This window comes from Frieseomelitta varia, unplaced genomic scaffold (assembly GCF_011392965.1).
Source record: "Frieseomelitta varia isolate USP_RPSP 00005682 unplaced genomic scaffold, Fvar_1.2 scaffold_204, whole genome shotgun sequence".
Taxonomy (NCBI): Eukaryota; Metazoa; Arthropoda; class Insecta; order Hymenoptera; family Apidae; genus Frieseomelitta; species Frieseomelitta varia.
This window is the reverse complement of record NW_025109795.1, coordinates 161,244-186,485: the sequence shown is the minus strand read 5'-3', so window position 1 is coordinate 186,485 and position 25,242 is coordinate 161,244. Positions and strand designations below refer to the sequence as shown.

The 25,242-nt window shown below is 34.5% G+C and overlaps 1 long non-coding RNA gene across 2 annotated transcripts in view; it reads left to right on the top strand.

The window, feature by feature from the left end:
• Positions 1-25,242, top strand: part of LOC122526960 — a 135,810-nt gene that overhangs the window by 76,746 nt on the left and 33,822 nt on the right. Inside the window, exon 3 of one of the 2 annotated variants that reach the window (XR_006306252.1) lies at positions 4,852-5,383. The exons of the other annotated variant lie outside the window; for it this stretch is intronic. This is a non-coding gene — a long non-coding RNA (uncharacterized LOC122526960). Of the gene's footprint in view, positions 1-4,851; positions 5,384-25,242 lie in introns of those variants that run through there. 2 annotated transcript variants of the gene reach the window in all.

Genomic DNA, 25,242 nt, shown 5'->3' with positions numbered 1-25,242 from the left:
TAACTATATTTAAATATAGCTCTGTACTTAACTATATTTAATTGTAGAGGATTAAGTATATTTAAATATAGCTCTATACTTAACTATATTTAAATATAGCTCTATACTTGACTATATTTAAATATAGCTCTATATTTAACTATATTTAACTATATACTTAACTATATTTAAATATAGCTCTGTACTTAACTATATTTAATTGTAGAGGATTAAGTATATTTAAATATAGCTCTATACTTAACTATATTTAAATATAGCTCTATACTTAACTGTATTTAAATATAGCTCTATACTTAACTATATTTAAATATAGCTCTATATTTAACTATATTTAACTATATTTAACTATATACTTAACTATATTTAAATGTAGAGGATTAAGTATATTTAAATACAGCTCTATACTTAACTATATTTAAATATAGCTCAGGCAAAACAAACAATAAATTTATTACTTCTCAATAATTTCTATCCAGTGGTATACCGACGTGTTCAAACAGAAGGCGGCGAATTATTGTATACGGTCGCTCGTTACGGTCCGCAATCAGTTGCCAGCGCAAGAGGTTAAATCTAAAACGTGCCGTTCTCGTTTCGATGACCAAAAAGAAAAACGATTGGAAAACGTTTCTTCGAGCATGATCGAATGGAGGAAAGGGAGGCACGTTTGAAAGTAATTTTGTTAAACCAAGAATGATCGATCTAGTCCAATAACACGTTCGATTTTCTACCATTTTTCCCCGTCGACTCGAAATCGACCGATGAAACGAAGCTAATTTGAAAAGGAAGAGACTAGGCAACAGCGAGGAGAGAGAGAGAGAGAGAGAGAGAGAGAGAGAAAAGAAAGGAACCAAAGGAGGAAGAGAAAGAGGAAACGAAAAAAAGGCATAAATCCTGCGAGTGGCCGATGGATCGACGATCGTTGCCGGTCTCAGCGCGATGATGATCTACGAGCGTTTTCTGAAAGGCTCGGCAGCAGCGATTCGACGATGAACCATGCGAAAGAATGAGAGAGAGAGAGAGAGAGAGAGAGAGAATGATCGTATGAAGGAGAGAGGAGAGACACGTGGCGAAAAGAGAGGCGCCTCCGACCGTTCGGATTAGTTCGAGAGAGAGTCCTTGACTTTTGGAATGCGGACCACTGGGGTCCAGGTACATCCAGGTAGCCCAGTGCCGCGGTTCATCATCTGTATACGTGTATACACGACTCCTTCATACGTGCACCACATGGGAAAAATTTTCGGAGCAGTTGCTTGACGAGAGGGAGTTTTTCTTTCTTCTTTTTTATTTCTCTCCCTTTCGGGGAGATGTTTTCATTGGGAAAGTTATGGATGGATATTGGCGGACTAATGTAGGTTTTAATAACTATTGATTGGGTGTGTTAATGAAATATACTAGATATTATTAATATACTATTTAAATATAGTTAAATATACTGGATACTATTAATAATATTAGATTATATTAGATACTACTATTAATATACTACTTAAATGTATTTAAATATGCTGGATAATATTAATAATATTAGATTATATTAGATACTATTATTAATATACTACTTAAATATACTTAGATATACTAGGTATTATTAATGATATTAGATTATATTAGATACTACTATTAATATACTACTTAAATATATTTAAGTATACTATTAAGTAGTATAAACTACTTTAATAAACTACTTTATTAATATATATAAACATAATATATATATGAATATAAATTAAATATATTATTAATCGTATCATATAGAGGTATAAAGTATTTATTAGTATTTATTACAGTTTAATTTAATTTAATGAGTCATTTGGAACACGACATGATAAATCGTTTGTCATGTAACACAATCTGTAAATGTAATTGAAGAAAACCACAAAAGGCAGACTATAACTGCAAATTTTGCAACTGTAGATTACAATTATAAACTACATGAACTGCAACATGTGTTATAAATTACAAAACTACACCAGTTTTATCGTTATATTAATGTATTACATAAAAAATTATTACATAAAAAAAGGGTAATAAAAAAATATCAGTAGTCATGTATAATGTACTAGAACCCAAGTAGCGTATACATCTAAATTTAGATTAGGTTAGGTTTATATATATATATTTATGTAAGGATTTATAAGATATGTATATTTATGTAAGGATTTATATTTATATATGTTGGGATTTATATGTTTGTCTTATACATGTAAATCTTAGGTTTGGGTTAGGTTTGGGTTAGGTTTATATATAGATTTAGGTAAGGTTAGGTTTATATATATATTTATGTAAGGATTTATAGAATATATATATATATTTATGTAAGGATTTATATTTATATATGTTAGGATTTATATGTTTGTCTTATATATATATGTAAATCTTAAGTTTGGGTTAGGTTTCTGTGTATGTATATATATATATATATACACATACATACACCGAAAATACCTCCAATTGTACAACAGAAAAAGAAAACTTCCGTCCGTGTACCATTTCTCCGATGACGTTCGCTGAAAAGTAATAAAATTCCACTTGGAAAGGTCCGCAGTCTAGTTACAATCACTATCAAAATGTCTCGAAACCGAAACAGGTCGAAATTCAAACGCAACTCCTCCCTCGTTCAACTCTCCTCTCGCCCTCTCGTCGAGCTCTCCCGCGGCCACGCGCGTACAACCACCGAGGTACCATTCCTCCTCGCGGAAGGATAAGCGGCTTTTCCGAGCCCGCGTGGCCCACATTCGACCATCGGCTCGCATCCGCGAGCACACGGTTCCCACAATCGGCGTGGGTCGGCCTGAAATTCGTCGAAAAGCCTCGTCAATCATCGCCTCTCCGCGGTGAACTTCCTCGAAATTCGCTCTCCCTCTCTCTCTCTCTCTCTCTTTCTCTCTCTCTCTCTCTCTCTCTCGCTTTCGTTCGTCATCGACCATTTTGCAACGCGAGCGAGGCACAAAGGGGCGAGCGCGCACGCGAATAGCGAATCCTCTCTCCTTCTCTCTCTCTCTCTCTCTCAGAGAGAAGTTGCGCCCGGCGATAATTAAGCCCGGAGAAAAGAGCAGGTGCACCGCGGTGCGAAGTTGCGAGTTACGAGTTTACCGTGGAGGAGGCCTTAACGTCGAGTTCTTTCACAGCACATTGGCGCGCCTAGTTTTTCGGCGATTTTTAGCCTTCAGTCGGAACCAATTTTTAGCGAGATATACACACACACATAGGGTGTCCCTATTTTTTCCCTGCCAGCATCGAGTCTGCGAGTGAGAAATAAGAAAGAGATATCGTACACACGCGCGTATGCTCTTAAGAAAATTCTTCGTTGATTAATTGCAATGAATATTCGATGTTTGCCTAGTTGGTTCTGTTTCAAAGTGTCGTCCGTTTTTTTTTATGAATGCGAGCTTGACATTTGTATCAACGATTGAATCTACTGCATTTCGAATTTCTTTCGTTTTTTCGGTTTGCTTTCGTTTCACTGCGAACGGATTATGAATTGTTTTTCGATAATTCTCCGTTTTTATAAGTATATGAACTATTTATAAATGCATATAAATAAACTGCATGAATATGTATGTAAATGTGTAAATATATAAACTATATATAAATGTAAATATATAAATTTGTATGTAGCTGTATATGTAAGAATATAAATGATATATAAATTATATATAAACATAAATTACATATAAGTATAAATAATATATAAATTATGTATAAATATAAATTATATATAAATATAAATAATTTATAAATTACATATAAGTATAAATAATATATAAATTATGTATAAATATAAATTATATATAAATATAAATATTTTATGAATTACATATAAGTATAAATAATATATAAATTATGTATAAATATAAATAATGCACAAATTATATATGAAAATGTAAATATATAAATATATAAACTATGTACAGTGAAGACGTTTGACCGAAGAGGAAATATAGAACAATAAAATAGATTCATTATGGGAAATTTCAGAGTACGAAAGTGCCTAACGAACGTGTCTAACACATAGTACGTAAAGTATTCATCGTCGTAATAAAAATAAACGAAAGTGAGGAAGAAAAAAATAGACAGAAATTATCGTTCTTATCCTAAGAGAGCCTTGAATGGTATATTTACACGTTATTAATTCATACGACCCAGTGACTCTGCCGATAATCCAAAAATAACCGTATCGCTCCACGAGAAATACAAAGTGTTTTTTCCCGAATATCGAAAAAAGTGTGAACAATCGCTGTTGTATTGTACACTAATCAGCATCAATTTAAACTGATATCGCAGATAGTAATTTCTTCGTTTCATTGCAGAAACGTCGGATACGTTTCAGTTCATTTCGTTCAGTTTCACATTCCACGTGATTGAATCGAATACGAAAAAAAAATTCCCCGAAATTGAACAATGTTTGGGATTCACGTAGATTTTCATAATTTTCAAAACGTTTAACTAATGCCACGGAAAAGAAAAAAAGATATCAGTCGAGCGAAAAGTCCAACTAACGAGCAACAATTTCTCACATTTTCTTCAATATTAATTTTCATCAGTTTCGACGTTTTTTCGTAGAAAAAAAATATATATATATCTCTATATTTAATATATAAATGTATAATATAATATATATTATAAAAATATATATTAAATATATAAATATTAATATATATATATATATATATTATATATTGTGACTCGAATAAATCAAACAGTCTTAGCGTTAAAAAAAACCAGTTAATTCGTGAATCTCTCTCTCTCTTTTTTTCTTACGTTTCTTTCCCTAAAATAAAATTAAAATTCCTGACACACGTACCAATCGAGCTCTATTAACGAGTCATCCCTTTTTTTCTCTTGTTTCAGGTAAGAATTCTACTCATCACGACGTCTTCATCGTTCGATAACGAGTAAGTCGATAGCCAACGAACTGATTTTTCTTCCCCGCCTTTTGCACCAATCGTTCGTCGAGAAGATCACGACGAAACGAATGGATAGACAATTGTTCAAGACGTTACGTTCGTTAAAAATCGATGCTCGCGAGGTCGTCGAACAAATTGCGCGCGATTTCTTACAGTCCGAAATGGACGATCGGCCTGCTTTTTTTTTTTTTTTAATCGTTTCGCCGCTTGGAATCGCTTTGGCCTGCCTTTGAACCGCCAACGAGATTGAAAAGGTTGCAGAAAATTGATTCGCAGCGTCGTGCCAATTATCTAATTTCCATTTACCGTCGAAAGATCCTCTTGATTTGTGCTCGCCCGGTCAATTTCGAATTTCTTATCGTTACCTTGAGTTACGTTGTCACTTTTTCACGCTAGAACTACCGACGACTAAAGTTTATTTCTGTATCTGCATATGATAAAGTACATAAAGTATATTTGTAACGAAGAAATTAAAGCACAAGGAAAAGTTAACGATACAATAAAGAACACAAGCTTCTATAATGTATCGTTAATTATATATTATATATTATATATTTTAATATTTTATTTGTTTATATAATATATTTTAATAAATTATTAATTTATTAATTTAAATATTAATTATATTAATATGTTTTATTAAATATATTTTATTAAAATATTAATTATATCAATATGTTTTATTAAAATATTAATTATATCAATATATTTTATTAAAATATTAATTATATCAATATATTTTATTAAAAATCACTCGAGTAAAATTTCTGAAGGTGCACTGTCACAAATATATAAAATTTCCGTAGAAAATAATAAATTGCTCATTTTGACCACTTTGGTAGTTCTAGCGTTAAAGACACTTTTTGCGTATAAAGTTTTTATGTTACACATTATCTTTTTTTTTTTGTAAGTAAGATTTAAATAATAGAATGGAAACACTGAGAATTTATTCATCGAGATGTCGAGAATTTTGTTGTTTTGTTTAAACGGAGGAATTAGATAGGTCAGTAATTATCACTAACGAAGAAGAAGAAATTGTATTTATATTAAAAAAAAGCTCGGCTGTTAGTATAATTATAGTTCATTATATTAATAACATCGAATATTCTATCCACTCTACGTGAGCCAGATTACCGTTTTTGTGCTCTAAAAAGGGATATTGGAGAATATTTCAGCGTAAGGTGTTCCAGTGGAATTTTTCAACCTTTATTCGAGCTCTTTCGTGTCAATTATTACACAATCTGGATATTAATTTATTATTCGCGAACGATGCCAGTAATTTCATTTCTCAGTGCACGGAAATTTTTTTTCAGTTTTCAACGTTCGATGAAAAAAGAATTTGTAGAATGTTTTCGCTCTTTCGTAGAAGAATTTGCGAGCTTACATAGCTCCCAGCAAAGGAATTTGTGCGTCTGTGCATACTGTTCGATAAAGGAATTTTCTTTCTTTTTTTTTTGTTCGTTGCTTCGCGAAGTAAATTTATTGAAAGTAATTATAAACATTTCTTTTTCTCAAATATATTCGAAACTCAAGAAGCAGCATCTGATTCAAAATAATTATTCCCCTAAAAATTCAGTTTTTCACTTCCGTAATTTTCCCAATTTTAGGAGGAATAGAAATTCAGCAAAATGACTTAATCGGCAAACTAAATTCGTAAAAATGTAATTATTAAAAATCCCTCCTCTCTGGCATGTTTCATCAAAATTAATTATAATTTAATTAAACTCGATAATCGAACGCCAATTTCGCGTAATTAAATCACGAAACTGTTTTACACGTTGATTGACACTGACAGTCTAAAAATTGAATCGGAGAAATTGGAACGCAAAAAAATTGGAAGTCAAAATCACTTTTAAAAGAGAACGTGTTTCTAAAAGGACGAAATCTAAAATCATTAAAATCTCTAAAAAAAAAAGAAAGAAATCTTTAAGAAATTTTAAATCTAACAAAATTCCAAACTCCTTCATTCTCATTGTCGAATTTTGATGTGAATTATTTCTCAACGTCGCTGAAAAGCAAACAGAAAAGGAAAAAATTCCATTTTGCAGAGAAAGAGCGAGAGTAGTTGGCCACGAGGGTTGATCGGTTAACGTCAAACAGCAGTTTGTTAAACGCGGCCGAGCTGCATAGCAACTCGTCGTGAACGTTGCTTCCAAGAAAAAGGCTGATTATTTACCTGACCAGGTCAGCGGCATGAGGTGCTAGAACCTGATGTCCAGACGTTGCTAAACGATCGAATTTTTTCTTTTCTCTTTTTTTTTCTTCTTCTTGCATCTCGGACGGATTGCGCTGAAACTTTCAGACACACACACTCTCTCTCTCTCTTCCAACGCCGCGTTTGCTTTACGTCGTGCTTTATGCATGGCAACGGATATTTTATGGCCGACCTGTTTCACGTGTTCTTCTATACACGATGCGCATCGTGCTGTGTCTGTTCGACGAAGGAGATTCAATCAATAGCGTTACGTTGTTACGTCGACGAAAGAAACGAAGATCGACACTCGGTGAATCGGGAGGGAAAAAAAATCGGTGGGGAAACATTACCGTTGACGATGTTACACAAATAATATGTGGAATACTGCAGTTAATAAATAAATAGAAGGCTGGACGTATAATTCCATCGTATAAAAATATCCCCTTCGACTCTTCGTGATCTTTCAGTTCTGAAAACGAAGATTCCTTGCAAGATTCCTTCGACTAGGTCTGTAAAACGAATTTCCTTCGAATTCTCTCCAATTCTTCTGAAATTCCGTCGTGATACACACAGTGCGACGTGTAAACGCAAGAAAAAAACGAGAAAAAGAGAAAAAGAAACGTCGATGTAACGTGACTCGATTGTTAGATCATCGTCCATTAAGAAAAAAAAAAAAAAAGAAAAGGAATTCTCGAAAGACGATTCGTCGATTTCTCTCATCCGTGAAACGGCGGATGAATGGAAACGCGAGATCGCTTATAATGAATCAGCTTATTCGCGAATCTAGTATGCAGAACGGGTCGATAAATACCGTTCAAGGTTGAACATTTACAGCGGCCTCTCGGTGCTGCTGGAACGCAAGGTGTTCGTCGGCGTTTCAACGCGCAGAATCCTCCTCTGATCTCTCCTCTCTCTCTCTCTCTCTCTCTCTCTCTCTCTCTCTTTCTTCCAGAGTCCAGAGATCTCGCGATACATCCTCTTGCTGATAAATTTCGGGACATGTGCATGCACCGCGGAAACATGCTGTAGGGACACAAAATTAGGTTTCGAAAATTAGGAGGATTCTGAGACCTCGAGTTAATAAATTGAGAGTTATTGATCTTGGAAGAATACTAACAGTAAAAAATAATGGGAGAGTACGCATTTCCGGTCGGAAGGACATCTTTTGCATTTTAAATTTCAATTTGGACTTACTGGTCAGTTAATTTGAACGGCAAAAATTTTCGAATAACCGCGAACAATTGGAATTTAAATATTAAATCGTTTAAAACATTTTTTTTTTAAATATAATTAAATATAATTAAATAATTTTATTCTTTTTTAATTTTTTATATTCAGATAAACTTACAAATTTAATATTAATTTAATATTATAAAACTCGATAATTGAACAATTGTTTTTAATTATTCTAATTCAGTTCGAAGATATGAAATATTAAATAAGGATTTTATAAAAACAACAACGAATAAATGTAACAATTTTGTAAGATAACGTGTTCCTCCTAATCGCTGTTTAGTATCATTTCGGTCAGTCCGGTGTTGCCAAATTTCATTTTAAAATACAATGACAACAATTAAGATACTGTACAAATGTTGCAACAATGCTCTAACGGATATTAATTGCACTGTAGCATCAAGAATAGAACTGTGTTCCAAGGCTTTTCAGTACGTCACAAACGAAAAAAAAAAAAAAAAGAAAAAAGAAGAAGATTGCAATTTGTAGCTCGCGTAAGAAGAAGGCGTGCACGTGCCAGTTTCGTTTTTTGCTGCGAGATAAATTTTGATTTATCTCCTCCTGCGACGAGCAAGTCGAAAGAAAAACCGTTTCTCCTCTCTTTCTTCTCTCGTTCCTCGAGCTTTTGTGTCCGTACGCGTGCACGGACAGATTCGTTCTCGCAGGATTAATGATTTAAACAAGCGTCTCGCGTTCGCCGCTTTGAAGTCATTGGAATTGCCAGTGAAAGAGAGAAAAAAACGAAAAAAGGAAAAAAAAGAGGCACGTTGGCCAACATTGACGGCTTTCGTCGAACTCGAACACGGTGCCAGAAGTTCGAGAGAGCGACAGATATCGCGGTGAACCGTGGCGCGAGCTAACGTTTCGTCTGTCGGATCCTCCTCGTCGTGAATTATTCATAAAACGACGAACCGCGAGGCTGTTGCTGCGCCGTCGGTGACGGAAATTTGGTTTGGAACTCGGATTAGATTTAATTGGAGCAGGTAATTTCGAGAGTGGATTAACGTCGGTATACTTGGAGGCAGATGTCGGGTGGAACGAGGGAGGGACGTACTTAATCAATCGATACTCGAGGATTATCAATTTTTCAAAAGTCCCCTGTTCAGTAGTGTTTTCTTTTTTTTTCAATTTTTTTTTTTGTACTTTAATGTTCTTAATTTTACCAACGCTTCGATATTCATTGTGGAATCAGGAGTGATCCATCCTCAAATTTCGAACGTTTAGTATACTTCAATATCAACTTCCACATTTTAGTCGACAACTAGTCTGACACGATCTTTTCTCAAAGTTTTGATATTTTAATATTTCAGTGTTGTCGGTATTTTCGAAATTCCGCTATTCAACATAGCAATAGCCTTCCAACATTTCACTAATTCAATATTTTCAATATTCAACGTTCTATTGTTTTCAGTGTTTCAATGTTTCAGTCGCTCTGTTTGTTTCCGTTTCAACATCCCATCATTCAACATTCCATGCTCCAATATTATTCAGTACTCCAATACTCTTGATTTTTTAAAATTTTCCCAACGCGTGTTAAAGTTTCAACATTTCTTCAATCTATCAATATTTTACTATTCACCCTCGCTTCAACGTTTTAGCTTTAACATACTCTTATTTTAATATTCGGACATCGTGCTATTCAAAATATTGTTGTGGACCTCGATTGTCTATAATAGTAAGTTTGGATTAATTTTTTAATAATATACTAGACCATTCATTATAGTTTACATGACATAAATTTTATTTATTTATTACACATAAACTTTTCTCAATATCAAATAAACAACAATAAAGTACCCTGAATTTCCCCACTTCACATCAACTTAAATTATAATATCGCAAGATCTTCACAGTATATCCGACTTATGTTAGTCCACCGAGGGAGCGTGAAGATCTCAAACTTGAATTTCTCTCTCTCTCTCTCTCTTTAAAGTCGAAAGACTTTTGCCGATAATGAACCAAAGCTTTGTTTTTCGGGTTAAATACAATACTATCTGATAGCGTGTTCGCGTATGACGAAAGAGAGACGAGCGCGCCATCGCGACCTTGCGTTTGCTTTGCATATACACGACGTGGCTTTGGGCATGGAACACACAACCTTGGCGATGGCATAAACGAACGGACGCAAGATGAAGAGAGAGAAGGAGAGAGAGAGAGAGAGTAGGTCCACGTCACGCTACTTTCGGTTTTATCTTATATCCGGCCGCAGCGCGATTTCCTCGAGACTTGGTCCAACCCGATCGAGCATACACCGATTTTTAAAAGAAAGGACACGAAATTTTGAAAGGACATGAAATTTCCCCTCTGCTTGTACGAAGTTCTCGGAGAATCTCTGTAAAATTCTCCGGACAGTTTCCGGGAAATCCTTTAGTATATTTTTGGAAATTACTTGGGAAAATTTGCGGGCAAAATCTTTGGCAATTGTCGAGAACGACGCGCGTTTCGAAGATCTTCTCCAGAGAGTTTCTGTGAAACAGTGTCGAGGACCTGACTTTCGTTGATGGAGAAACGACCTTTCTGGAAAAATCTTTTCCTCGAACATCCTCTTCCTGATGGGTTTCTACGATTTCTCGTTCTTCTCGGTCGTTTCGCCGTTCGTAGGTTCCTTAAATTGGTTACATCGCCTTAGGCACGTTTCTCTTATTTCGAAGTTCGTCACAATTTCTCTTATTTCTGAGACACAATGCACAGTTGACAAACGAGTACGGGACAATCCATAATTTTGTGAGGTGGAGCTACGTTTGACAATAACTAGATGATTGTTATTAACAAAATATTATTAATAACAATCAGTCGTAAGACGTAATATCTTATTAATGACTTAATGATTATAACGATATCAATAATATTTAATATATCACAATATCGTAATAATGTTTGATATGGCAATTAATAAAAATCGTTAGAATCATCAAGTCATTAATAAAAGTAATATCAATCAAAATAATAATAAATAATAAAATTATTGAATAATTGAAATAATTAAATAATGAAATTAGCAAATATATAGATAAATATAAAGATAATTTTGAATCTTGTATGATGTTAATATTAATGTTATTGTTAACAGAAGCGTTTTAACAATAACTTGATCTATCTTTCGATTATTATATATAAATTTCCACTACATTCTCATTTTGAGAAAAAATTTACTCTTGTTATCTCTTTCCTCAAAGTCGGATTTTCAAGTGCAACCCCGTTCGTCGAGTTATCATCCAAAGGAATTTAAATGTACTTCTTTCATTCTCGTCTCTCATTGAAACAAAGGTTACGCGAACGATTGAAACAGCCGCGAGCCGGAGCCGAAACGCGCGTAAAGACGGTGTAAATATAGAAGGCATTGAGAAAAGTGGCTGTCGAAAACGCGCAACTGACTGGCAATCGGTTCCGGTTGCCGATAACTCCAACAAGCCTCGACGGTTGACGACGACACGTTAAATTTTCTTTCCTCGCGAAGAGATTCGAGTGAATTGCTTGGTGACGATGGCCGCGTGCTTCTTCGTCTCGCCTAGGGAATTCTCTCACCTGGTATTTTGTGGACGATGAGCTGGAAACGTGATCGTGCAACTTGCTTCGATTATTCGACTCGTGCTTTTTATTTAACGCCAGATATGAAAATTTGTACCATAGATATTTTGTACATTTATGACGGGGACTTGAATTTTCTAACAGAATATACAAATTTTACAAATATACTATATAGTGGAACTACCAGAGTCAAAACGATCAATTTGGAATTTTATATATCAATGACAGTTTAATTTTATATTTATATTTTTGGCAATTTAATTTTATGATTTTTAACAAAATATATAGAAGCTTGAGTTGTTATACTGGAACTACCAGAGTCAAAATGATCAATTTGGAATTTTATATATTAATGACAGTTTAGTTTTATATTTATATTTTTGACAATTTAATTTTATGATTTTTAACAAAATATATAGAAGCTTGAGTTATTATACTAGAACTACCAGAGTCAAAATGATCAATTTGGAATTTTATATATTAATGACAGTTTAATTTTATATTTATATTTTTGACAATTTAATTTTATGATTTTTAACAAAATATATAGAAGCTTGAGTTGTTATACTGGAACTACCAGAGTCAAAATGATCAATTTGGAATTTTATATATTTATGACAGTGTGATTTTCTATTTTTACAATTTTATATTTATATTTTTGACAATTTAATTTTATGACATTTAATTTTAACAAAATATATAGGTAAATAGAATCTTGCGTTGCTATACTAGTACTACCAGAGTCAAAATGATCAATTTGGAATTTTATATTTATATTTTATATTTATAATTTATGACAGTTTAATTTTATATTTATATTTTGGACAATTTAATTTTATGACATTTAATTTTAACAAAATATATAGGTAAATAGAAGTTTGCGTTGCTATACTAGAATTACCAGAGTCAAAATGATCAATTTAGAATTTTATATATTTATAACAGTTTAATTTTATATTTGTATTTTTGACAATTTAATTTTATGATTTTTATAGATCCAAATATATAGATAAGTAGAATCTTGCGTTGCTATACTAGAACTACCAAAGTCAAAATGAGTCAATTTGGAATTTTATACATTTATGACAGTGTGTTTTTAGGAACTCGAATATATAGGTAAACAGAAGCTCGTGTTACTATACTGGAACCGCCAGAGTCAAAATGATCAATTTAGAATTTTATACATTTCTTTTTTTACCACAGTTTAACAGACCGTTTCTTCAATTTCATCTCCGATAAACTCACGAATTTTACACACATTTAATCATCGATGATTAATTAGCTAGTTCTAGCTAGTCGAGATAAATCATCGTTCACCAAACGAATTAATTTCGCAGAGGGCCAGCGTGGCTTTTCGTCCGAGACCGCGATTTCGACGAGGAATTTGTAGCAATGGCATCATAGCTATTTCGCAGAAGGAAGCTCGTAGGTGTTCTCCTCGCCGATCTGAAAGTTTCGAAAGAACGTTTCAGCAATTCCTGTCGTCGTCGACGCAGGTCGATGTTATCTTCAACCTTCGCTTTTCGTTAGATCTCTCCCATCTCTCCCCCCCTCTCCCCCTCGTATCAGGTGCCCCGACTGAATTACATAGTCTTACACACGCGCGTTTTATTCTCGCTATCTATCCCGGCACGTTTCTACCGATAACCTTGCCGAGAAACTAATAAAATCCAACCTCGCCTCCGTGACGCGAGCCGCTTCGTAAAACGAAGATTCACGGTTTTTTGTGTGTTCTAAACTTCGCGAGAAAGAAAAGAGGAGGGAAAAAAAAGAAGAGAAATGAGAGAGAGAGAGAGAGAGAGGACAGGAATATTTTTTCGCGAGGATACAACGCCTCCTCTGCATCCCTCCGAATGGAGTCGAGGACGAATCGCGGAAAGATTTTCGTACAGTTGCAATTTATAAACACAATATAGATTACGATTCTCAAGAGAAAGAAAGAAAATTGTTTTTTCGTTTCAAACGAAACGGACGGCTGTTCGTTTCGAGAGAAATGTATTTTGTTGTTGACTTTTCGCTCGAGTTGTTGATTGTAAATCGTGTTTTTTTTATAAACTTCGGTTCGCTGCCAATTATCGAAATTAAAGATGTGAGATTGAATTGAAATCGTGGGATGTCGAGGTAGTTTTGCATTTACTGTAATGAAACAGTACCGCGGGATGAACCGTTGTTTTTGTTAATTTACACGAATGATTAATAAGGTTTCAATTTTTTGGGGGGTTTTCGTCTCGTTTCACAAAATACCTGCCGTCAGTGTCAATTACATGCAAATTTCCAAACAAAGTTTCCAGCGCGTACGGTAAAAAACTGTAGTGTAAAAAAATAAGAATCTCTCCCTCTCAAATCGCCGAAATTTCCAAATCTTCTCAAAAAGAATTCGCGTGCAACAAGAAAACGTTCATTTTCCATTTCTCTGAAATTTCGATCACTAACCGCTTGCGCTGGCAACGCGATTGCGGACCATAACGAGCGACCGAACCGAATATACAATAATTCGTTCGCTTTCTTTTTGAACTCGCCGGTACGATATCACTGGATAGAAATTAGAAATTGAAAAGTGACAAATTTGTTATTTGTTCTGCCTGCGTTATTTGTTTTACTTAAAGCTGAGAAAATATTATAATTTTGGAACAAAATAATTGTCGACGTGAGAGCTCGCGATTGTCGCGAATGTGACGCGTTATGCGTTTCGACGTGGCGCACCGTGGTTTATTTTCGAGCGGTGGCGCAAAATTTCTTCCGGCGGTTCGAAGACAGGTCCCGATGCTTCGCGTCTCTGATTGACCTATCCCAAAGTGGTCGTTTATCACCTAGGTTGCTGTCTTCCCGCTGAATAGTTGGGTAAACGTGAACGCCGGCGAGAGCCGTCAGTGTACACAGAACCGAGTGATCGTTTTGACACAACCGTGTGTCATTTTTCACTTGTATTTCTTTCTTTTCTTGGTGATGTCTTGGAAGAAGCACCAACGAACAATTCTTTGACGATGCGTCGTTTTGATCCTGTTCGAGAGTCTCTGAATGTTCACGAAACTAAATTAATTAGCAAATAATGATATCGATCCAAGTTTTTTTATTAAATTGCATTTGCTTTTGAATTTAGTGATTGTTGATGAACCATCATCGAATATCGAAACTGTTGTGAAATTTGGAATACTATAAATATACTTTTATATATGTATATTATATTATACTATTTTTTATACTATTATATTATATTATACTATTTTTTATGCCATTATATATAGTATAAGTTACATAGAATAATATGTAATGCAACAGATATAAATGTACATTATAGAGTAATAGATAGATAGGTCTTTATTGTTTTCCCCTAGGATTACAATTTCCGCTCCTTCTCCACCTCCATACAGTCTTCTTAGAAATAAATACAATAATCATTCACTAGCCTAGCATCATATAACCTCCACTTACGTATCATTCCCTAATATCGAATATAATAATAATATAATATAATATAATACAATATAATATAATATAATATAATACAATACAATATAATATAATATAATATAATACAATATAATATAATATAATATAATACAATATAATATAATAATATAACAACCACTACTTAATTACACCATAAGCATTACCATAGCCAACATCCTACTGTTATAGAGTAATATTATGTCACAACACATTATAATACATTATTATATTATAATTTATTATATTAATATATTGTAGAATAATATAGCTTCATATAACTCTGTACATTATAAAATAGTAGGATATTCACAATATTAACAGTACTATCAAGAAGCACACTCTTACGTCAAATTTCCTCCCTCACCAAATACCTCAACGATGGTCAATCTCCCTCCTCCAGCGTCAGAAACAGTCACCACTTTGTCGAATTGTCGATTAGAATGATTCTCAAAGCGTCAACCCCTCGAATGAACGAACGAAGCAATTTTCACCTGAAAGAGAAAGGGAGATCTCGCGAAGAAGAGGAAGAGGCCTGGCGTGTGTGTCATTGGTTAGCCCAGATCCGCGGGCTCTGCACGAGTCCCAATTTGGTGAATCAGTGTCCGTGATTTCGGCGCGGGCAGACGGGCCGACCTCAACCAGAGACCGAAAGTGAGAATTTTAGCGCCTGCCAAGGCTGCCGAATCTCCGCCGATAAACACACGAGCCGCGGCCGTCATTGACATTCAAACACGCAACACACACCCGGTGGTATGTCCCGCGGAGCAGCCAGTCGAAATGTGAAAAAAAGAGAGAGAAAGAGAGAGAATGAAGAGGAGAAAAGAGCAGCGCGAGAGGAGGAAAGAACAAAGGGGAAGGAGTAAAAAAGAGGAGGAAAGCAAAGGTCGTCGCTGACCAGGGGGAACCGGATGAGATGGAAGAGGGACAAAGAGTCGCGCCGATTTTCGACCTTGAGGGGAAAAAATGGCGAACCGAGGATTCCTCCTCCCGAGGATCGTCATTTTTTTTTTTTTCTCTCGCCACGGTTGTGTGTTTCTTTTCTTTTTTTTTTTTTTTTTTTTTCTTTCGGGAAGGAGGGGGTTTGATAACGTTTGTGGCATGTTTGTTGCGTAATATTTGGTATTGTTGGTTGGTTTAGAGCAAACCCTTGGTGCTCCGCGAGATAGCCGAGGTATGAAAAATTCAGTTAATCTCGTAAATGAAGAATCCCGTTTTAAAATTTATGTTTTTTGGCTTAGAAATACATAAAGTTGCTCGTCGTTGATTCAGAGAGTTAGGACGAAGGAGGTCAGAATTTGATCGGATCTGCGTGATTTGTTAGATAGCAAATGATCTTGATTATTATGTAATATTCGAGGAAATCATTTTCGGTCGTCTTTGAATCGAGAATTTTGATCGATGAGGAGACGATCGAAGTTACTTTGGAACAGTTCGAATTTCATTAATTAACCGTTATCGATTCGTTTCAATTTTAATAAACGTCTAATGATAATCAATAAAGATAAAGGCACGTCCATCCAAAATTCAACTAAAACATCCCAACAGATGAATAAATCGAATTCTCCACGAATCGATCGATTTCATCCAATTCCTCCTTCGACTGCCCTTCGCGAAGCCTCTCGACAACCCCCGGAGACATCGAGAACAGCTCGGCACGAGCTTGGAGGAAGCTACCCCAGAGTTTCGTCGCAAAGCCCGCCGGAATATACCTCTATTAAAAAGAATCCTGTGAAAACAGCCTGAAACGTATCCTAAAAATCACGCTCCCCTTTCTCTGTTCTCTCCCCTCGAGAGAGCAGCTTTTCTTCGCACGCGAATCTATCTGGACGCCCCTTCTCCGAGGGAATTCTCATTTATTTTTTCCTTCCTTTCTTTCTTTCTTTTTTCCGTGAAACAAACTCAAAGAGGACGAAGAAGTTGAAGAAAAGGAGAAAAGAAGAAAGAAGAGATGAAAGAAAAGAGAGAGAGAGAGAGAGAGAGAGAAAGAAAGGAGAGTTTCCAACAATAGAAAACGTAGTCCACATGGCCCTCGGGAGGAGAGCAGACGGGTCTCGAGTCGCGAGTTTTAAACCCTGATGCATCTCGCGTCTCCCGGATATATTTCCTGTCCGTTGCCGGCCGGTCCGTGCAAATATTGGACGGACGTGGAATTTCGGGTATATTTTAAGAGATTCATCTGGCGGGGCCGTAGAACGTTCCGAGAAGCAATTCCGATCTTTACGATGCTTATTCTGGGGGGGACTACGCGCGCCAAAAAACAACGGAATACCGAATTTCTCAGTGTCCTTCTGCGAAGAGTGAAGGTGTCTTCTTCTTCTTCTTCTTCTTCTTCTTCTTCTTCTTCTTCTTCTTCTTCTTCTTCTTCTTCTTCTTTTTCTTTTTCAATTCTTTTCCCGCTTGGAAATTTCGAAAATGTCCAAATGTTTGAACCGCTCGCGGCGGCAACTGGATTGCGGACCATAACGAGTGACCGTATACAATAATTCGTCGCTTTAAGAAACTTCTCGTGTTAATAAACTTGCAAGTAAAAGTATGTTAACCACTTCATACAACTTTAAACGTGCTCGATCATATTTCCATGATTAAAATATTACAGTTTATATATATATATATATATACACACACACATATATATTTTAAGTTTAATAGTATTTTAAGTTTAATATTCCTCTGTGGAAAATTGTTTCTCGACAGAAAGTTCGAGATTAGTGCTCTTGGCGAACAAGTTGGCGTAATTTACGGCTATTCTTCGAGACCGAGGGTAGTAAAAGGGTTACGCGAAATATATATGTACATACTTTACGACGGAAATTCTGTCTCGACTATTTCTTTTTCTTTTTCTTTTTTTTTTTTTTTTTTTCGATAATTTCCCCAAGCCGTGGCGAGTTATTAGTTATACAGACTGTGCTCTTTAATCAACAGTCTCGAGCAAAGTCGATGTACAAGTATCCCAGTAATTAATACTCCTTGCATAAAAGTTGTTTCCTCCGGTGGTAAAGTTGAATGGTGTGTAACGAGTCCATTTAATACACTCGAGCGAAGTTTCCTCGTTACAAAATATCTTAGAGTGGTCGTGTTCGGATAGTCGATCGTCAAGTTTGATGAATTCTCGTTCTACAAAACCTGTTTTCTTCTCTCAATTTGATATTCGTCATTTTACTGTCAGAATTACTGTCAGAAAACTGCATTTCAGAATTAGAAAATCGTACGACTTTGTATATGCAATTGGAATCGTATAGTCTACACAATTTTTGTAATAATATTTGGATTTTTGTCATTTAATATATAAGAATAATGATTCTTCTCTTTTATGTATTGAACACTCGTCCAATTAATTTATATTAAACTATATATATATATATATATATATATATATATAACTATTAATTTATATTAAACTATATAAAATAAAACTATTAATAACTATATATATATATATTATATGAAACTATTAATTTATATTAAACTATATATATAAAACTATTAATTTATATTAAACTATATAAAATAAAACTATTAATAACTATATATATATTATATAAAACTATTAATAACTATATATATATTATATAAAACTATTAATATATATATATTAAACTAATTTATATATTCAGTTTCATATTTTCTTAAATGTATTAAATACATATATTTCTATACATTGAAATTCATTTTTTTCAATACATTAAATTTCTAAAATTATTCAAAATTTTAACTGCAACGCATCAGACTTACTACTATTGACATCATTCAACTCACTGCCGATTGAATTGTCAGAAATCGATCTCGTGTCCACCAAATTCAATTAATGCAACTGCCAAAAAACGAACGTTCAGTAATTCACATCGATCGACTTCAGTTTCTTCTTCGCCAGATCAAACGTCCACGCACAAATTAGCACGATTTCTAAAACAACAGCCGTCCGTGTCAGAGATCGGGTCGCGTTAGCAATTCACGCGTTATTTCGCGGCAGATCGATCGGCAAGCTTGCTCGCTTATTATGCACAAGTTGACAATGGTCGTATCGAAGGGGAACAATGAACGAGCCGGTGCAATTGGTCGCGTACGGATAATTAGCGAGTCGATGGTAACCAGTTTGACAAACGTGTCAAAGGAGCGGTCAACTTTACATCTGGCTAAAGACGAATGAACTGTTATCGATGGCACTTAACGCGTCCTCGCGTCCCCGCGACGTTCGACACGCCGTACGTGTAAAATAAAACAGATGTAAAATTATCTCTGTGTTATCGATGTTACGAAGAATTCGAGAATTCTTGCTCGTTCTTTTCATTTTCATTTTCTTTTTCTTTTCTTTTCGATTCTCGTCAATTTTCATCCTTTCTTTCTCTCGTTCGGTTAGAAGCGCTGATTGAATTTTAATTTGTCCTCTGTCATGCTGGAGACGACAATAAAAATTTGTTATTATTATAGAACTTGTACGTTATGCCAGAGCTGATTTACGGCAACGCTAATTTACTCTAAAACACGTAGATGTCACACTGTAAAACACTAGCAATAGTGGTTGCCAAGTTTGTTGTTACAAGCCGTGCACCGAATTTTTTTCCCTAATTCATTTCCCTAACGATAAACACAAGCTTACACCCAACAGCATTGAAAATAAATCGAGTGCAAAGGATATTAACTTTCACATCTGAGGGAGACATCGTTCGTGTAAGAAATCGAGTACCGTCTCGATGTGCTTCGTGCAAAATGGCGCCCATATATTATTGTATTAAATGAGGCACAGAGAAAAGGAAACTTAAATATATACGCCTCGTTCTGCAATAATTTCCACTCATCTGTCGTTTCGACTCATTTTTCTTTGCCTTCGTAGTAAATTTTTGAAATTGCCAAGAGACTTTATGGACACACCCATGTATATCGATACGTGTGACCAAATGCAGGCGTACGTGCCACGTGAAAACGGCTAATTTCCAGCGGAACGACAGCCGAGCTTATCTTTACGAACGATTTTTCTCCGAGCGAAGTCGAGACGCTAACGTCTCTTGCGGTTTTTGCACGCGCGAGATTGCAAATACGGCACCGCTTCGTACATTTTCCCCTTTCCAGCGTCAGCTGCAATCGTTGTTCTCGATCTCCGTAAAGAAACGCTCGTCTTCTTCGTAAAGAAACGCGAGGTGATCGCGGCGAGGTAATTGAAATGTTTCGGATGATTGAGATTTAGAGTAGGCCGATAAGGCTGTGGAATGAAGGCAAATGCTTCAACCCTCGTTTGCTCCGCGGTATGGAAGGACGTTCGCTCCGCCGGACGTTTGACGAAGTTTGGCGTGCGACTGTTTCTGCGATTTAGTTTAGCTGGGTCGAGACGTTTTATTTTTGTCACACGAATTCTTCTTTTTTCTTTTTTCTTTTTTTTTCATTTGTGTGGAGTGGAGAAACACACACGGTGACTAACAGTCGTTTGAGGAATACAGAACGAAGTTTTGATAATTGGTAATTGGAATTTCAATCAGTTGATAATTAGAATGGAAGCTTTCAATCGTTTGTAATTGGAATTTTGCGATTCTCTGTTTGAAAAAAAATTGTTTGAAAAAATGTTTGAAAAAAAATTGTCAAGTTTGTAGGCTCCCGTTAATATTGATGCTGTTTGGAAAATTTTGTATAAGGGATTTGTGCGTGTCCACGTGTATTTTTTTATTACAGAATCTTTTTTTTTTTTTGGGTGGACGAACGTGTAGTGGTGACTTAGGATAGTCACTTTAGGAGTGCTTTAGGAATAAATCTTTAATAATTGGTAATTGAAATTTTAACCAATTGATAATTAGAATGGAAGCTTTCAATCGTTTGCAATTGGAATTTTGCGATTCTCTGTTTGAAAAAAAATTGTTTGCCAAGTTTGTAGGCTCTCGTTAATATTGATGCTGTTTGGAAAATTTTGTATAAGGGATTTGTGCGTGTCCACGTGTATTTTTTTTATTACACAAATCTTTTTTTTTTTGAGTGAACGAACGTGTAGTGGTGGCTTAGGATAGTTACTTTAGGAGTGCTTTAGGAGTAAAGCTTTAATAGTTGATAATTGACGTTTCAACCAGTTGATAATTAGAGTGGAAGCTTTCAACCGTTTGCAATTGGAATTTTGCGATTCTCTGTTTGAAAAAAAAAAAAAATTTGCTCTGTTGGTTAAGTTTTTTTATAGCCACCAATATTCGGACATTAAACATTGTAAAACTGTTCTAATTTTGTACGAGAAACAAAGTGAGTTTGTTTCAGAGCTTAAAATCTCTACTTCCATTTCGTTGTAAGGTGATTTTACACCATGTAGCGGATGATAATAAATAATATAGCGAAGTATTAACGATATTCTTATCGAAGAATAAATAATAAAATGATTTTCTTCTCGAGAATGCTACGAATTGTAATACTATGTAAAGTCATAGAAAAATTTTCTTCGAGAAATTCAATGATTCTCAAAGATCCTTAAAGTCTAATGATTAAATAAAATTAAATAAAAAGTTTGTAATTAAATAATAATTGAATAATAATTAAATAATAATTAAATGAAAAGTCTATAATTAAATAATAATTAAATAAAAAGTCTATAATTAAATAATAATGAAATAAAAAGTCTATAATTAAATAAAATTAAATAAAAAGTTTATAATTAAATAATAATTGAATAAAAAGCCTGTAATTAAATAATAATTAAATAAAAAGTCTATAATTGAATAATAATTAAATAAAAAGTCTATAATTGAATAATAATTAAATAATAATGAAATAAAAAGTCTGTAATTAAATAATAATTAAATAATAATTCAATCGAAACCAATACACGCGTTGCAAACAATAATTAAATAAAAAGTCTATAATTGAATAATGATTAAATAAAAAGTCTATAATTAAATACTAATTAAATAATAATTCAATCGAAATCAATACACGCATTGCAAATAATTAATAAAAAATTCACAAAAGATTCGAGACAATCGAATCCACAACGAAGAATTATTACTCGTTGTTCTAGCTGATATTAGTTCGAACGTACGTCTCGAGGAATTCAACGATTCTACTCGAAGGTTCTTAAAAGGTCTATAATAATTCACCTTTGAAAGTTTCTGAGTAATTTACACACACAAACGAACGCAAACACACACGAGAGAGGGAGAGAGAGAGGGTGGGAGAGAGGGAGGGAGATCTGGTGGCTTGACTGGAGGTTCGCGTAATCACCACCTCACATGTAAAACGTGGCCTGGCAAATGGTAATAGCTCGTTTGGAGCACTTGCATGCAGTTAATTTCGCCTTGCCGAGGAGAAGCGCGTCTAGAGACGAGAGGAGAACACGCGTCGAGATCCGCGGCGACACGCTCCGCGAGAAGGACGAGGATCACCGCGCCTCGTCCTGCCGTTGTTCCATTTCGGAAGCGGCGCGTAACATTCGGCGGAATCAAGCTTGGTCGATCGTTCCCGCGTGACTTCTTCTCAGCTTGAGTTTAATTGGCTAATCGCCCCGTCAATTGCGATTGGGATAGGTTCACGTCCGTCGAAGATGGTTTCACCTGTATCGCAATAATCTAAACCGAACCTGAAAAAAAAAAAAAAAAAAAAAAAATGATCACAATACTCGCTGAGGCGAGCTACGTTCAATTTTGAAAGTTTGATCTGAAGTTGGCTTGTTCTTTTAAATTTCGCCGAGAGAATAAAATAGTTGAATAATTGTAATAAAATAATAATCAAAATAATTGGAAAATAAAAGTGGCTAGAATTTAATCCAGCTTTGATTTGGAGTTTTGTATTTCGTCGGGAGAATTAGATAGATACTCTCGACAATTCAAATGTATATTTCAGTGATTTTACTGATTTTATCAATGAAAGAATCAACGTATTTATTGATTATCTTTGATCTACATTGATCTGAGCTTGATCTGATGAATTCTAGGTAATTTTTATTTCTGATAAATTTTGGTGTACTACGATTCTAGAGTTAATCATTATGAAATAAAATAGTTAAATAATTGTAATAAAATAATAATCAAACTAATTAGAAAATAAAGTAACTCGAATTTAATCCAGCTTTGATTTGGAGTTTTATATTTCGTCGAGAGGATTAGACAATGCAAATATGTATTTCAATGAATTTATTGATTTATCAATCCTTTCCGAGCTCTCTGATGAATTCTAGTGAATTCTAATTTCTGAATTCTAATTTCTAAATTCTGCTGTACCACGATTCTAAAGTTAATCATTATGAAATAAAATAATGAAATAATTGTAATGAAATAATTAGAAAAGTAAAGTAATTCGAGCTCGATCCAGCTTGATCTCGGATTTTTAAATTTCATCGAGAAGATTAGATCAATGAATTCATTGATTTATCAATTCTTCGATCTAAATTAGTCTGAGCTCTCTGATAATCTTTATAATAATTCTAATTTCTAGTAAATTCTTGCATATACTACGAGTCTAGAATTAATTATTATGGAAATAATGTAATTTATTACGAATAAATGTTTGTTGAATTATTTATTTCGATCATTAGAAATGTTTTCGATTCTCGAAAGAAAAGCCTTGAGTAGTGAACGAGTAGCTGAGCAGTAAATATGGATTAATTATGAACGAGTTCAACGTCGTGAATCACCACGAATTCGACTCGCGCCAGAGGATGCATAGCTTCAAAAAACCAAAATCCTCACCGTAGTTATATAATTTGACCTAAACGTCGTTCGTATTCGTCAAAAATAATTTTTGCAAAATCTTGGCGTTTCTCGCGAGACAAAGCATCACGGTTGCGACTAACAAAAGGCGTACCTCTTTCACTCTGGTTTTTCTTTAAGAAGGTTCTCAAAGAATCATCGACTCGCCTCTTTCGAGTCTCTGCACATGGTTCTGCATACAGAACCTAGAAAAATCCATTCAACGAATTCAACGTTAACTCTCGACGATTCTTCCTAACATCTCGAGCCTTCCTCCGCTCCTCTTGGAGGAGAAAAAAATTTTCTTTTTTTGAAAGAAAAAAAGAAATTCACTCTGAAGAAAATTGAAATCTCAAAGCTAGGACATATTCATTTTTTGGCGTTTCTTTAATACCGTGTATCGATGAAACAATAGCGAGGCTGAATCTGTTGAATCTGTCATCGTACGTATGTACACAAGTATTTGGACAAAATACAATTCGAATGAATTTAGTCTGCAGATGACTGTGCAGAGATAGTTAAATTGGCCTCTGCAGAGTTTCATTTTTAACTTTTAGTTTCTCTGCGTGGCTTTAAGCACGTCTACTTTGTTGTTGAAATTTCAAAACGATTGAAGTAGCGTGTTTCTAGCCACACAGCTGTAAAGCTTTATGCAAATATTATGAAAATGCGGGAAATTAACATAAGTGCAAGAAGATAAACGTGACAAAAGTATCAAGTTCTCAATGGAATCGTATTAAATCGTATAACGTGTAAATTGACAATTCTTATGAATCTAGATTTTTCTCTAAATTATCATTCAAGAATCATTTGTCATTTTATTTTTCACTTTTAGTGTCTGTAACTTTTCAGATTGCTGATAATTCTGTCGTATAAATTCCTTCTTATCACTTTACTTCAACGAATTGAGATTATGTGTGAAAATGATCTACCCGTACTTTCCAAATGAAAATAATAAATCCGTGAAAACGGTTCGTTACTTCAAATTGTTATTGTTTTTTCTTTCAATCCTTTGTCAAGATTGCCTGTCATTTTATTTCAATGAATTAACTCGAACAAAAGATTATCAGCGTGCAAAAGTTTCCCTCGGCAGTTTCCACATTTTCTCCCCAGAGGAAGTCTCAAGTCAAAGTTCTCTTACTCAGACATAATAGTGATGAGTAACGTTGTTTTTTCATACTGCACAAAATTTCACTTCATTCAAATTATCGAAGTATTAAAATTAATTAACTATTGAATCATTTATTAATTAAATTATTGAATCATTGTCGCTGGATGGTAA